The sequence below is a fragment of the Camelus ferus genome, chromosome 11 (assembly GCF_009834535.1).
Source record: "Camelus ferus isolate YT-003-E chromosome 11, BCGSAC_Cfer_1.0, whole genome shotgun sequence".
Lineage (NCBI taxonomy): Eukaryota > Metazoa > Chordata > Mammalia > Artiodactyla > Camelidae > Camelus > Camelus ferus.
In genome coordinates, this window is record NC_045706.1 from 67,247,686 (window position 1) to 67,264,954 (window position 17,269).

At 40.2% G+C, this 17,269-nt stretch overlaps 2 pseudogenes; both read right to left on the minus strand.

Moving 5' to 3' along the window:
* LOC116667318 overlaps positions 1–17,269 on the minus strand; it is a 434,058-nt pseudogene that overhangs the window by 60,990 nt on the left and 355,799 nt on the right.
* On the minus strand, positions 1,746–6,575 carry LOC102507863 (annotated as a pseudogene).

Genomic DNA, 17,269 nt, shown 5'->3' on the forward strand with positions numbered 1-17,269 from the left:
TCAGAATATTAGATCCTATGGACCTACAGTTTCATGATGGGACTGAATTTACAGATCAGTAACCACATGGAGAAACACAGCTCTGCATCACTGTTGTAATGGTGGGTTTCCCTTGAATGTTAAACTCAATGGCGTAAAACAAATGTGTTCCATTTTTCTTTGCAATGAGCATCCCTGCTAAATTTTACCCTTTCTTTCATAATGCTCTAAGAGACCTGACACACAGCAGGAGGAACAGAATGAAGTTACATCGTGTTATAATGCAGTATAGAATAGTGTGATACTTCTGAAAACTGCTGTTATCCAGTTGTGCTAGTTATGTTAAAAAAGTGTATGAATGTTACCCCTTAAATTTCTCATGTTTACATGAAATTCAGAAGATAGTGGTGAATTTATCAATTTCTTTCTCTGCATTAATTTGGATGATCCTGGTTTTTTCTATTCACACTGTTAATGTAGTGCATTACACTGATGTATTTTCTTACGTTGAAGCCTTCTTGCATTTCAGGAATAATTTGCACTTGTTTATGGTGTACAATTCTTCTTAGGTATATAGATATAAATGACTAGTATATAAGTATTTTTCTGCCCTTCCAACCTCAGCTCAGCCTTCCTGAGCCCTGGTAGGGTGGCCGGTGATGGCCAGGGCACAACACTGAACCACAGAGGTTTATGCCTTGTCATTAGTCATGGTAAGTGTTATTACTAACCTCTGACTGTTGACTTACACAGTCATGACTGTCAGACAGACCTGCACTCACCCATTTCCCGCCTCCATGCCTCACTCTCCACTCATTTCTTCTTGGATACATTCACTTCTTCCTTAAATCCATCCTTCCTCACTCTCAGTGACAACCTGACAGTGGCAAACTCTCTCAGTCTCTTTGATCTGGAAATGGTCTCATTTTGCTTTTACTCCTGAGTGATGGCTCAGAAGGAAAAATATACGGATGCTCCTGTGATGTGTCGCTTGGCATCTGAAGATGTCGTTCTGTCATGTGCTCTGCCCTGATTTGGTCCTGCTGCCTGGACTGCTGTTTGCACTCATTGTCCTCAGCCTTCCCTCCTCTGTGAGAAAGTCTTCAATTGTCCTTCACAGTAAAGCAAAATGCTTCAGTCATACATGATGTACGTATATTCACTTTCATATTCTTTTTCACCATAAGTTACTACAAGATATTGAATACAGTTCCCTGTGCTACACAGTGTGAACTTGTTGTTTATCTAGTTTATATATAGTACTTAGTATCTGCAAATCTTGAACTCTATTTATCCCTTCCCACCCCCTTCTACACCTGGTAACCATAGGTTTCTCTATGTCTGTGAGTCTATTTCTGTTTTGTATATAAGTTTTTTTTTCTTTTTTTAGTTTTGACATATAAATTCTATCGTATATCTCTCCTCTTTCTGATTTACTTCACTTAGAATGACAATCTCAAAGTCCATCCAAATTGCTCCAAATGGCATTATTTTATTGTTTTTATAGCTGAGTAGTATTCCATTGTATAAATATACCACAACTTCTTTATCCAGTCATCTGTCAATGGACACAGAGGTTGTTTCCAAGTCTTGGCTATTGTAAATAGTGCTGCTATGAATATTGGGGTGCAGGTGCTCTTTTGAATTATGGTTCCTTCTGGATATATGTCCAGGAGTGGGATTGCTGGGTCATACAGTAAGTCTAGTTTTAGTCCTTTGAGGAATCTCCATACTGTTTTCCACAGTGGCTGCACCAAACTGCATTCCCACCAGCAGTGTAGGAGGGTTCTCTTTTCTCCACACCCTCTACAGCATTTATTGTTTATGGATCTTTTGTTTTCAAATGTCCCACATTTATATATATGTGAAATATGTTTAATACAGTGATGGTGGGTGTGGTTAGTGCATCTGGCAGCAGCAAGACATTTTGAAGAACCAAATGTTGACTACAGTATATCATGCAAGGATATCTATATACACACAAAAAGATTTCTTTTCTTAAAAAAAAAAAAGTACAAAACATGTTAAAGGATAAATACAAGATACAAAATGCAAAATGCAAAAGATAACACAGAACAATAAAACCAAAAAGTATAACTCCCAGAGAACTATAAACATTTGGAAGGGACAGAGGAGTACCCTTGGCTGCACTAAGAAAGCAGAACCACCAATATTAAAGACACTTACTGAAATGTCTGAACTAAAACCCAGGTGGACCAGTGCTGAATTGCATGGCCAATTGCGACACGCTGGCTACTGCATTGACAAGTCGGTGGCTGGAGCTGTGCAGCACCTGAACATTTGGCAGTAGAACCCAGAACAGGAAATGCCAACTCTCTAGACAGCAAAGGGTTAAGTCAACTGTGATTCTTTTTCTTCCTGTCAAGAGCCAGAGAAATACTTGATATTTTCAGTTGTGTCTTTGTAATAGTTAATAAATTAACATGACAAAAACTTGACTATATACATCTGCTGGTCTAACTACATATTATAACTTTTACAGGAGTCCAGCCCTTTCATCACTTTATCTGCTGTGCTCTTTTATAAGCCAGCCTTGCAAATCTGCCCAGAAAAACCACCATCACCATCACCACCACCCCCAGTTTTTTCCCATTAGGATACCCTTCTTCCCTGTTCTGAGATGGAATTAAGGAAATCTGAGTTCCTTACTAGATTTCTGGCCCAAGTTTTCATCCCTCACTGGGACCTGAGACATCTGCAAGGCTGCTTCCAACACTGCTTGGCTTGGCCTGGAGAGGACACCACATGCTGGAGTGTGACCACAGGATGGGTGCCTGTGGGTGGGGCAGGCACGCTGAGGACAGTGCTAAGACATTTAAAAGTCCCTAATGTTTTGGAGACCTACAGTCACCTACAATTTAGGTAGTTAAATCTAAAAATTGAAAACACTAAAAAAAGTATTATCGTAGCCTGTGATTAGTTAACCCATTCAAATCTGTGACATACAAAATGGTTTATTGGAATTCAGGAACTGCCCATTATTAAGAACTCTGTTTTAAAGGAACAGTGCAAAAAAGAAAAACCTAACCCAAATTGAAAAAAGAACCAAAAAAAAGAAAACAACAAAACAAAAAACGCCAAAACCACACTTCAAAACATTTTTCACTAAATACTGATACAAACATAGCAAAGAGTATAAAAATTTATTCATTTAAATATACACAAACTCTTTTCAACACAAATACTGTTTTAATACTCATCGAGGATATACAGACGAGGTAGAGGAGGACATGGAGAGAGGATATATTGCAACAGCCTAGACTAAACTGTTAACTTTATTTTACTGCAAACTTTTTGTAACAAAAATGTCTTTTTTCTTCCAATGTGGACAAGGATTCTCTCAGCAGAGGTGCGGGGCTATTTCTTGGCCAAGCTCACTCTTTTGGATGTGATGAAGGCCATGCCATCCATGGGTCCATGTGTGCGCATTTAAGGCAGCTTCCATCTCAAAGGTCTTGGCTCACACTTTGCACGTTCAGTCCTACACTGGGCAGTGGCTGGCTTGTCCTCAGGTCCAGGCTTGTTCCCCTGGACCTCGTTCTGCTTGGCCATAGGCTGTCATTCCTTGAGTTTGTGGACGATGAAGAGGTGCTGGGATAGGGAGACGTGCGACGTGTAGCCAAGGCCGCACTCCTGGCACTGGTGTGAGGAGCCATCTGACTTGCACTGCGGGATGTGCTCGTGGAACCGCAGCAGGGTCTCCAAGGTGAAGCTGCACATGAGCACCTGCGGACCTTGAAAACATTTTATCTTCAGCTTCTTCACGTGTTGGGTGATGGCTCCTCTGGCAGGCCTGAACTCTAGAATGGGTTCTTCCAACTTCCACTTGGGGCTGGGAAACTTGGCATCTTCTTTGTTTCCTCCTCATTGGTGACTTCTGTCATTTCTTTCAAGTCAGGATCCTTAATACTGTGCATGAGTTGGATGTGTTTCTCCAGCATCAGCCATTTAGTGAAGGTATCCCTGGAGTCTGCACAGTGCGAGCAGGTGTAAGCTTTCCTGATGCCTGTGTTTGACCCGGTTGTGCTGGCAGATGCTGACGGATGAGCTGAAAGATCTGTCACACTGGCGGCAGAGGGGTTTCTTCATTTGCTTCCTGTGCTCCTTCCTCATGTGGGAAATGTAAAAATCTCTGCACGAACAGGCAGTCACACTCCCAACACATCCACCCAGGACTGGTCACTTTCTTCAGTTCCACTGACTTTTTCACAGGTGATGGGGATTTCTTTCCCAGTTTCTCTTTCGCATTCATGGATCTGGTGTCTTTGTTTTGATTTGCTGAATTTTGAGTTGTAGGCCTAATGCTCAAAGGCAAGTCTATACCGAAGTTTGGAGGCCCTTTGATGATTTTCAGTGTCCATGTGTAGACTTGATATGGTCAATCATGAGTTGCTTCTGTGCATATAAAAGAGAACAGTCCAGACACTTGGAAACAGACACCTTCTAGTTTTCACTGTGTTGGTCACAGTGGTGATACAGCAGGCTTTGCAGTGTGAATACAGTGTCACACATGGAACACTTATATGTTATTTTTGGCTCTCTGATCTTGATGCCAGAATGCTGTCTGTAGGCATGGGAATGTGTACTTGGGGAGGACTTAAATGCCAGAGGACAGATAAGACACTTGTAAAAGACTTCACACTTGCATGTGAGACTTCAGCGGGGCCACGTCAGGGTACACAACATTGCAATGCAAACATCAAAAGCCAACTCTCCGTGTGTAGTGTAGACAGTTCTTGGTGACGTGGGTGTGGAAGTGCACCAACCTGCAGATGGCCTCGCACTCAGGGTGGGTGTAGGGAGATTTGTGCTGATGGATTCTCTAGTGGGAGGCATAGCTGCACTAGTTAGGAAGCCACATCTGGCAGACAGTGCAAGTCTTTTGTCCATTTGTATCTGCAGCCTGCTGGACGTGGGCAGCCAGCGATGTCTCACCCTGGAAAACTTCTTCACACTCCAAACATTCCAGACTATGCCTCCAGAGCTTGGATGGGTCTTCATCCAGGGGCATAGCTGGAATGATGGGTGTGCTCGAAGGGGCTGACATGACCGTCCCAGTTATGCCAGACTGAATTTATGTTACAGTGTGGGTGTCAGCTCCCATGGAGCTTGGGAGAGCAGAAGATGAAGCAGGAGTATTACGTGACAGAGAAACAATAATTTGATCAGCTGAGATCGGCTTCAAAATCAAGTGGAAGCCCTGCATCACCACCCCCTTGTGCCCGCAGGCATGAGACAGGAGGCTGTGCTTGTTGTAAAAGACAAGGTTCTTACCATAGTGGTTGCACATTACTTCGGTGCGCATGCTGCATCTGTCCTAGTGTTGGGTCAGGCTCTTTTCCAGGGCAAAGGAGTCCCCACACTCCAAGCACTTGTACCCATGGGTCCATAACATGATGCTCATGTTGGCAGGAGGACTGAGGCTGGGGATGTAAACTGGGGCTGGGTTGATGCTGCGCAGCACCTTGTTGAAAGCTGCCACCACAGAACTCTGCAGGGAGGACACCACCTGGACCTGTGACATCTTTTTGGGTGGCTATGAGGCTGTGATGTTAATTATTTGCTGCTGAGGTTGAGTGAGCACTTGGCAGAGCTCGGAGGTGGCCTGGGCACCCTTAGGCTGAAGGTTAAGGTTGGTGAGGTGCACAGTCTTTGGCATAAGTTTGGCGTTGGCCAGGCTGATGGATTCTCTAGTGGGAGGCATAGCTGCACTGGTTAGGAAGCCGCAAACAGCGGTTTGTTGCTGGATCGCGTCGGTGGCTTTAATGATGGCGCTGCTGGTGCTCTGAATGGAGGCAGCAGATATGACCATGGCTTTGACTGTGGTGTTGTTGACGAGCTTCAAATTAACGAGCTGCAAGCCAGCCATCTTCATGGCCGGCACCGGGAGGAAGGTGGTCACCACAGTCTTGATCATGACCTGTCTGAGGGTGAGCTTGACAGGGGCAACAGCGTTGAAGACCAGCAACTGCAGAGGAGCCCTGGGTGGGAGGAAAGGATGGTGGCCAAGGCTGGAGATGAAAGAAGTGGCATCATGGATGCCACCATGGACCCCATTTGCTTGGAAGGCTTTTTTCCAGCATCGAGATCAACTTGGGGCATCACCCTCATCACCGTCCCCTTGATTTCCCCAGAGGACATCTTGATGGTTTCGATGCGGACTTTGGGGACTGCCGGTGTTGACCCTGCGGGAGAGGAGGGTGACCCCTTGCTACTGTTCTCACTGGAGATGCTCCGGGGAACACCTGGCTGCTTGAGGGATGCTTTTTTCATCCCATCGATGAGACTCTGGGATTCAGGAGATTTTTCAATGGCTCTAGGGCTGTTGTTTACTTCTTTTGGTAATGGAGAGGACTCCCGGGAATTGGTCACGGTTCTTTGGAGGAGTCGGAAGCAGACTTTTCAGAATCAAGGGCTGCGATCACAGCTCTACAGGAAGAAATCTTGGAGGCTGGCTTGGTCCTCTACAGTGCCATGATGCCAAGGGAGGTGTCTTTCTTCTCAGAGCTCAGCTTCCCCTCATGGACCCTGTTTTCAAGCACATTTTCAGAGTTCTCCTTCAATCTATCCTCCATTTCTCACTTTAAAAGGTTCGTAAGCACTTAGATTTACAGAATTTGTTTCCATTTCCATTTCTCTCTTAACAACTGTGTTTTTATCTAGACTGCCTGATGTAGGGAATCCAGTTTTGCTTAAGCTTAAGATGTTTCCCTTCATTAATTAGCAAGAAGCAGCCAGACTACATACAAACTTATCTGTTACAAGGAAAATACATGGCCTGTCTAAAAACCTGTTCTATTTCAACATATTTTAAAAATGATTTAAAGGTCCATAAAGAAAAAAAAAAGGAAAAGCTCTTCTAAGGAGGCTCACCTATAATAAAAAACACAAAAGAAAATACACTGCCACAAGAGGAGGAGGAACAGGGAAATTTCTGACTTGATTTTTGTTGATGGGGCAGGAGAGGAAAGAGTACAATGTTGCCCCTCTTAGGAAACATGCAACCAGTCCCCTCTCTCCCTCTTCTTTATTCCTGTCAAGGTAGTTTTGAAATTACATATCAGCAAAATAATGATATAAATAGAATTTCAGAAAAGATTTAATAAAAAACATTGTTAACATAACCATGTGCTAAGGTGCACAGTATCAATCACCCATATTCTAAGTGACCCTTCCCACCAAAAGCCACCACAGGTCCCCAGCTGGGAGTGAAGCACAAGCTTACTCCTACGGAGTCAACAAGTCTTGCAGCTAAAATACTGAGAGATTTGACAATCTTTAAATGTCTGTATTTCTAAACTATACTGGAGAGTGGAGAATATGCTGTAAAGGCAATAGCTATGGTCACTGCAGAGGGAAAGGAAAGCTGAATTTAAGAACGTCTTTAACCAATTTCTAGGGAAGGGGCTGAGAGAGGGTGCTGAGGGGTCCATGCAGCCTGCTCAGTAGAGAAACGCATTTCCATCACACAGGATAAGGGATCAGATCCTAGGTTCTGAGTGGAAGCCTCTCAATAAGCCAAATCCACCCTTTTCTGTCACCACACTGCAGAACACAACATCGTGAGTGGCTGAGGGGTGGGAAAGAGTCACAGCATTTACTTCTATGCAGCATGCAGTAGGCACAAGGTGGGAAACAGCGTGGCCTATCTGGGCAATTTAGAAAGTACCCCAAGAGTCTGACAGATTTGAAATTTGAGGAATGTAGTTTTAAGTTTGGGGTCTTGCAGTAGTAACAAGTCATCATTCCCTAAATGATGGTGAGTCAAGAGAGACTGGTGAGAGAGGAGTTATATGATCAGATGTGCTCTTAAGGCAGTCAGCCATGGCGGCGGTGTGCAGGACTTCAGGAATGGGGAGTCACGAGAGCAGCAAGGATAGGAAGGGTGGAGGGGAGACTGAGCCCTGCAGGATGTCATTGTGTGGGGGGTGATGGGACATGACAGCAGAGTCTCCTGGGCTCCCTAGGCAGGCTGCCCTCACCACAGAGCAGCACATACTGCACAGAACCACCTGCTTCTTTGTTTCTTTTCCACTTAAGCCTTGGGCAAACCAATTTCCTTTACATTTTGTGGTATCAGCTAGCTTTCTGGGGTTAGTCATAATAATCCCCCAGGTAACAAAGACATCTTAGGTTCCATGAATTCACAACACTTCCCACAACCTAAGGATCTTATAATATCTTTAGAGACAAGAGAGATATAGATGGATAGGAATTTACTAACATAGGAAAGATGGCCCAAAATAAATCACATCTAAGAACTCAAGTTAATTTCAAGAAGTATTACTTAAGAAAGACCATGACTGAAACTAGGGTGTGTGCAAAATACAATACTGAAAAATCTTTAAGTTTAAATAGCATGCCCATCATTTTTTTGGGGGGGTGGCTATTGAAGGAGACTCTTGCTCCTTCCCTTCTCTTGGCATATACTTCTCATTTGCCCTTAAAATCTCTGGATTTTAAGGAAATAAGGGAAAGGCCTGAGCTGAAGAGATTACATACAGGAAGGGGAATAAAGCTCTTGTAGGGCCTATGATAAGAACTCTGGTCTTGATCCTGAAAGCAGTGGTGCCACCAAGGGCCACAAAGAAGTAGACGAGTGTGCACTTAGATCAGAGCTTGACTGCAATGTAAATATGGAAGAGATGGACAAGAAGGATTCAGAAAAATACACAGGATTTAAGACAAATGGAAACAGTAGAAAGCAAGACAATGCAGAAATGTCGATGGCAAAAATGAAGAAATGTGAGTGGGTTGATAGAAGCCCTTCAGATCATGGTCTTTACTTCTAATCCTTCAGCCTCAGAAAAGAAAAATTAACTGTCCAACTATACAAAAGACCTCTCTCCACTCTTTCTTGCATCCTCAATGACCCCGGCTCCTAAGGGGGAAAAACCCTCCCTTTTATTTTAAAACCTGGCTCTTCTATGGGGTCTTTCTGTTAAAAAATATCCATATGTTCCCCTTTTTAAAGGAGACCATCCCAATAGCCAGAACCTGTCCACCTCTGTGCTGATTCAGCCCGAATGTCTAGACACTCACATACTTCTCATAGTTAAATCACGATGATCTAAATCTCATGTAGTAATTCCATTTTCCTGGCCAATGGGTAGATCAAACAAAAGCAAGTGAGCCAATGTTGGCTAAGGTGAGGGGAAGGCTACTTTTTGCAGTGGGTGTGCAGGGGTCCTAGGGAAAAGAAACCATTGCTCTTACAAACAAACATATGGGAAGAGGCCACCTTCTTCCACTGGACATTAGTTAAGTAGACAAGACACGTAGCTAGAGTCAGCACGGGGCCATGAAGACAGCTAGCAAAGACAAGATGACATGTAGAGTACAGCAGAGTTTAAAGACAGAAATTCTGAGTCTGATGCTCTCACTAAGGCTGGACTTTTCCACCTCAAGCCAGTTGGGCACAGGTTTTAGAAGATGCTCTCTTTGACCTCAACCAAAGGCACAGTGAATCCATTCCTCCATTAACCTGGGAGTTTTCTCATTAAACTCAGCATATTCTTACTTTGAAATGTACCTTCTAAAGTTCACCAAATATAAGGGGATAAGAAAAAGTCATAAGTTAATTAGGCACTGATATGAAGCGGTCACAACGAAATCTTTTTAAGACACATAAAGTCCATACTTACTGGACTCTCTTGGCAGAGACACTCAAGAAGTAGTGCTGTGTATGAGGCTAAGATGCAATCCTCCATGTGTTTGCCAGCACGCTGAAGAGCTGAAAATATTTAAACCAAAAACTGTAACAGTACATTAAAACACAAAAGCACACAAAGACACACAAAAGCATCCAAGAAATCAATACCTCTGTTAGTCATTTCCTTCAAAACCACTAAACATCAATAAATGGTGCTAGGAAAATGGGATATCCACACAAGCCAACAAAAAATAACACAGATGGAAGAGGGACCTTAACATAAGAGTCATAAAACCCTTAGATGAAAACATAGGACTAAATCTCAGTGGCCTTGGGTTAGAAAATAGTTTCTTAGATACAACAACAAAATCACAAGTGACAAAATAAAAAGTAGGTAAGTTGGACTTCATCAAACTTAAAGCTTTTGTGTTTCAAAAGACACCATAAAAAAAGTGAAGACAATTCACAAAATTTATCTGCAAATCATGTACTCGGTAAGAGTCAAGTCTGTGGAACATATAGAATTCTTATAACTCAACCAAAAAAAGACAACCCAATTAAAAATATGGGCAAAAGATTTTGAGAACTATTATTGTAATTTATGGCAATACCTCTCAGTTTAACAAAGTGAGGCTAATAAAAGAACCCCCAAATTTCAGAAGTATAAAAACCTTTAGGGGTCCTATTATTCAGCTGCTTCTCTTTACAGATAAGTAAAGAGAGAAGCAGGAAAGAAGAGCAGACCTTGCCTGCATTGGACACATACCTTCCTCACTTCCTAGTGAGTTCTTCCTCACTGTGAAGAACTCCTACATGCACTGAAATATCAAAGCTTATTTGCACTGAACTAGAGGGGCCATACAAATAGCAAGTTTATAAAAATGTATGAGTTAAACATGTTTTGGAGGAAAAAGAACACATTTAATTTGAATACATCAAAATAAACATACCTTTATTGAGGTCAAGTTCTTCATCATTTTCCTCCTGTTTCTCTTCTGTACCATCTATCTTCTCATTTGACACCCACCGTATTTCTCCACTTCTTTCTTGCCTCTCCACTCTTATCATGTTGACTGGTGGGAGCATCTTTGATCAACTCATCTGTTTTATTTTCTGCCAAATGGGCTGTTCTCTCTCACTCAAGGAATAGCTGATAAAGATGATTTTTGAAGATCATTAATAGAGATCACCAACCAGCATGAATATATCCAAAGCTAAGGCTCAATTTGCTTTTAAACATCACCAACCCTAAGAAGCATTTGTCTGGTAAACAAGTGTAGATATCAATAAATGCCCTTGCTCCTCATCCAACTGAAGGCCAAAACAAAAGTATAAATGCTGTTGAAATTCAATCAAGTAAATTAAGTGCATCTACTAATGATGCAGGAATTCTGTTTATGAGAATCTCAACATTTTTTCTTAATTTGGATTATACTGAGAGGAAATTCAAGCAAAAAATACAAATGAAAAGTTAAAAGAATTAAACAATTTTTAAATCCTAGCAGCCTGGATAAATTAACTGGAAGGAAGAAAGAACATTGAATAAAACATAATATTGGGGGAAAGTAATGTGGCTTCTTTAAAATGAATTTAAAGGGATTAAGAGATAAACAAGAACTAGTAAAAGTAAAAAGCTAGTTCTCAGAGAAAGACCTAGAACTGGACCTCAACTAGAATACTTAACAATGGAAGTACAATTGTCAATGGAAGGACACACCAAAAACTCTAAAAGGGAACCACTAAACCTCCTGCCTTCACTCCCTTTATTTCCACTTGCTGCTGCAGTGCTGAATGTACAGAAAGCATTTCATATACTCACTGATACGACTGGGGAAACCCAAAGTTACTAATGACAGCTACATGAAAACCACATGCCAAGGAGATCTCAAAACTTTGCTAAATATATACAAGCATGGTATGTAAAATTTAATATCCTCAACAAAATAAAATTTCAGCTTTATATGAAGCAGTATTTCTTAAAATTGGTTCCAGGTTCCCTAGGGGTCCCCCAAATCCTTTCAGGAATCTGTGAGCTCAAAACACCATTCATAAGTATATTAAAAGGTCAACTGACTCCTTTCATTCTCTCACAACTAAATGGTGGGAGTTTTCCAGAATCTACATGCCATGTGATTATGTTTATACACCAATGGCTAATAGATTGAGTTCCTGAATTTTACCATTTTTTTGTTTTGACTTCTAATTTATCAATAGATAAAGCACACATAAACAAAAGTTACTTGGTATGCCCAATAATTATTATAATGTATACTTTATATCACGTAAAAGTATACAGAATAAATAAGTCCTGAGATCCAAATGTTTGAAAAGGAATGATAGGCTCCTATTTCTGACTCAAGAAAATGAGAAGTTGTTGAACGTTAATACCTAAAGACACAGATCAAGCATTTCTAGTTTCAGAAAGGCCAAAAGGATTAACGGGTTAGCAAAGGCTTTGGAAAAAATAGTAATAAAGAAAAGGTTCATGATCACTTCTCAACATGTGCAAACTGTCACTTAAGGAAATGACAAAGGTAGCTAGGAACTGGCAGAAAGTATTATACTGGCAAAAGTGAAAACCAGTAACAGCCTGCACTGTCAAGAAGCAAAAAACCCACATACAGTGTTACAGAGGAGTATAAATCAGCTGATGAGGGAGTATGTGACAGGGGTGGGGGCAAGCTGGGGACATCAATTTTAAATATACATACTCTGACACAATTCCTAAGCCAGGAAATTACTCCAAAGACATACATACTTTGAATGGTATGCCCCAATATTTAGGTACACACATCCCGGGCACAGATCAGACCAGTAAGTGATGCTGGAGGACTTGAACCAGATGGGATAAAGCTAAAACTTGATTTGTAATTTGTTGTTAATAATCTACATTTGACTCATAAACAAAGAGGCCTTGTTTCTGTTTTTTGCTAACAATGCCTAAGGAGTGATTACAGTAGTTGAAAACAGTCAGCAAAGTGAATGATAAGTAAGGGTACACAGTCTAACTGAGTATGCCTCTCACTGACCCAGTGAGAGAGGAAGAGGAAGAGGATGGGAGGGAAGGTAGGAGCGAGACAAGGTAACAACAGATGAAGAAACTGGACAGATGTAAAGACTGAAGGTGTTAGTTTGTTTTTAATTTGTTGCTTACTGCACTAAAGCCTGAACTGCAGGGACTTGTCCAGCCACCCTTAAACTACCACCTCCCTCTCCCCTACAGAAGGAAGAATCAAAAAGACATGATGTTTCTATGTTGACAAGACAGTGCCAATCCCAAGCATTATACTCAACTAGATTGACCAGTAGACCTAAACCCTACAAAAGGTAAAATATGCCTGTTACCACAGGTGAGAATTAAAACAAGTGAATATACAACTTTTATTGACAGCTAGAAAACTAATCAGTGTGCTATCATCTTCAGAATGGTTAATAACCAACTTATAATTATAAATAATGGTCTTCCCAAAGAATGACTTCACCACTTTTAGTTCTTATACCCTTTATTTTCACACATGGCCCTTCATGGCTCTCTTGTGCGCTCTAAGAGGTTCTATTCATAAGGAATTGATTGAAACTCACAATATATTGAGCAACTGATTCTTAAATCCAAAACTAAGATGCAGTCTTGGTCATCTTAACAGATCAAGTACTCACTTCTGAAACAGTCACCTGAACCCACCAGCCCTCGAATACCAGACCTCTGCCCCTGAGGTAGGTGCCGCGGCACCTGAAGCACACAGCTCACCGCTGTGCCCGTCACACCGCCCTGCCCTCCTGCTGTGCTGCTGCCCCATTCTGACACAGGGAGTGGGAAGAGGATAAAGGCTGTCACCATTGTTATGACACTAACAACGAATATGCATCAACACAAATATTAAAAATTAAAAAGGTATAGCTATTCCTTTACTGAGATACACTGTTGACAATAATATTTCTGAGCCAAGATACCAGGCTGGTTTTTAAAATATCAACTGCTAAAAGCAGTTAAATCTTTACATGAATAAGTGAATTATATGATGGCAATTTTAAAATGATGACATTAAGAAAAGAAGAAACAAGAGGAGTAACTTATTTTTACATGTAATACAATCTTTCAGTGAGAATATATGTAGAAAATACGACCTACCATTATCATTAGTTAAACTGAGCAGCACCCCAGGGACGGCCCTCATGCCGTCTTCTACTGCTCTGCCCACGTGATTGGTGATATTCTGGTGAGGCAGAGGCTGACTGTTGGGTAAGCAAATACTGTTCTCAGCATGGTTATACTGCTTAGTTAATTCTTTACAATGTTGTGATGCTCTTAAGAGAAAACAAAATGTAGACTATTATGCTAAACACACATACATTAAGAATGTCTACCTACTTGGACCTTACTGTTTTAAATTTATCATAAATGCTGCCAAATTAATTTTTTCTACTAAAGAACTTATAATGTATTACCTATTCAATTCTGAACCAAATGTGTCTGGTAATCAAACTAAGTGCTAAAATTTTGCTTTATTTTGGGAAAACTTGATACTATAATTTTTTGTAAGCAAACTTAAAATTATAAATTCAATGCAGATGTTTATCACTTTACTACCCACAGCTGTCCCCCATTTTACAAAACCGTCCAGCATAACATCCTACTACAACCCATCCCCAAACAAGTTAAATATTTAAAAGCTAACACTGGGCACTTCTGAATTTCATTTAGATGTTTTTTCCATTTCAAATGTAAGTTCTTAGCTTAGGTAAAGAATACTATTTATATTAATATTGCATAATAACCCTGTATAGATAACTATTAAATACTTCATAAACATTAGAACAAATCAAGTTTTTTATGGAGGTACTGGGGATTGAACCCAGGACCTTGTGCACACTAAGTGTGTGGTCTATACTGAGCTATACCCAACCCCCCACATCATATTGTTTAACATGAGGTCATTTAACTGACATGTCTCCTGGCAGTCATACAAGGGTATCATCTATATCGAAGGATTCTCAAGATGCTACCCAAAATAATAAAGAAATATAATCTTTAAGTGGGTCTAGTATTTCTGAAAACTCTGTTTAAGTCCATTGATTTAAAAAAAGTCTATGAGAGATGAAGTAACCTGACTCTGCCAGCTGAGTCTTCATGTATTATAAACCACACAAAACCCCTAAAGAAACCTGTACTATGTCTGATTGCTCTCCACCTGCTCCTTAAAACATACTCTTTGGTTAAGAAGCAGTTCCTTGTGTCTGACATGAAATAATTTGTTCTTTAGAAGTTTGGGGATGTTCACCAGAATTGCCATGCTATTACTGTTAACTCACAGGCTTTAAGGAGCACTGAGCTAATAAATCTGCTGGGAGGTGAGGTGGGAACAACAGGAGAATATTTAATTGTTCAATATGCTATCCCTGCTTTAATCAGGGTTCTGCTGAAAATTTGGAAAAGCCAGATGAGTGGTCTTTCACAAACATCCAATTCTGACCTCTACTGCCTCTTTTAAGACATCTGATACAAAGGTCCTAATCACAAAGGTTCCTAACTGCCTCCTTTTAGAAGGCACGTGTCAGGGGTCATGAAGTACACAAAAGACATTTTCAAACTAAGAAACAGATTTTAACTTGCAAGAATATACTTTGGTAAGGGAGGGTAAACTTGGTTACAGAACAACCAGAATATGCCTTAAGGCTACTAAGCGTGATATAATTTATAAATATAAGACAAAAAGAGATGACAAGGGAGCCTACAAATTAAAAGCAAATCTAATAGTAACTAGAGACTCCTAGAAATTTGAGACTATTGGAAATTTGAATAATGACTATATATATGATAATATTAAGCAATTAATAATTTATAAGGTATGAGAAGGGTATTGTGGTTATATTTTTAAGAGTCCTCTTTTAAAGATTATATACTCAAGTATTTATGGATTAAATGTTTTGAAATCTGTAATTTGCTTCAAAATAATATAGAAGGGGGAATGGATAGGGTTATACATGGAAACAGGACTGGCCATGACTGCTGGTTATTCAAGCTGAATGAGGTGTACAACAGGGGTTATGATGCTACTGTCTGCTTTTATCTCTGTTTGAAACTCTTTGAAATAAGAGGTTAAAAAACAGACAAATGTGTCAGGCTGAAGTGGGTATTTGATACTATACTAAGGATGTTGGATATACATCCAAAGAAATAAGGTATCACACAGAATTGGAGTTTGGATTATTACAAAGCAGAGATCTGTGGAAGGTTAACCCCCTGTGGTACTGGGGTTGTACTGGACAGGCTAGAGACCAGAGAACCAAGGCAGCGATATCAAGAACTGGGGTAGAGATATTAGGAAGAAGCTGCTATAATGAGCTAGAATCAGGGCTGGAGACAGACTTGGAAACTTTACATGCACTGAGGAGGATGAAATAATGCTATCTGCAGCAACATGGGTGGACCTAGAGATGATCATGTTAAGGGAAGTAAACCAGAAGGAGAAAGACAAATACAATGATACCACTCATAAGGGGAACCTAAAAAGATGTCATGAGCCTATTTACAAAACAATAATTACTCACAGAAACTAACAGACATAGACCCTTTTATCTTTGGTAACATATAGTTACCGAAGGGGAAGGGGAAGTGGGAGTCATAGGTTAGGAGTTTGGGATTAGCAGACACAAACTACTATAAACAAAATCAATAAACAACAAGGTCCTACTGTACAGCACAGGGAACTACATTCACTAGCTTGTAATAACCTATAATGAAAAACAATCTGTCTATCTATTGATATCTATCTATAACTGAATCACAATGCTGTACACTAAAAACACAACACTGCATATCAGTTTGAAAGGAAAAAACAAAGAAAGCATGACATTTCAGAAAAACTTACTCAGCTGATGAAACAATGAGTTGGGAATCTTTATACGCTATCAAGTAGCTTTGATTCTCTGGATTATGCACTGTTACCTAAAAGGGAATTTTTTGAAATTTCATGGCAATCCATAACATTCATTCATTAATTCATGCACAACACGCAGTGCTCTAAAAGACATAAAGATGAAGAAGGATTGTCAGCCTTTGTCATCTAAGGGAATAGCAACCCCTGTGTTCTAAATTGAAAATAATAGAGCTATTGCTTTACTACAAAATTAAAACATCACTGTTATAATTGCTTGTTCATAATTAATATATTCTGTACTATACATTCCCAGTAATGAATTACCAAGCATTTTAAAGATCAGAAAAGAACAATCACTAACTTAATAAACAAACTAATATTTAAAGTTCTTGAAGTAGATTCATCTAGAATTTTTAAAAATTATATGTTTATCAACTGTACTTGAAGCACTCTAGAAGAACCAAGAAATAATTTCCATTTCATCTATGCCAGAAACTTTTCATTCATAATAGATCATTTTCCCACAGGTGTTTCAAAAAAATTCCCTGCTAATCCAATCTGGCCAACACACAGTCTATGTGTCTTGAAATTCACTGGCAGCATAAATTCTAGTCTACTGTGAACTTGGTTAAGTCATTCAGAAAAGTCAAAAAAACCACAAATATACTTATGGAATACAGTTCAGAAGTACTCTTCAAAGCCAGATATTATTATAAGTTGTGATTACAACAATGTGACT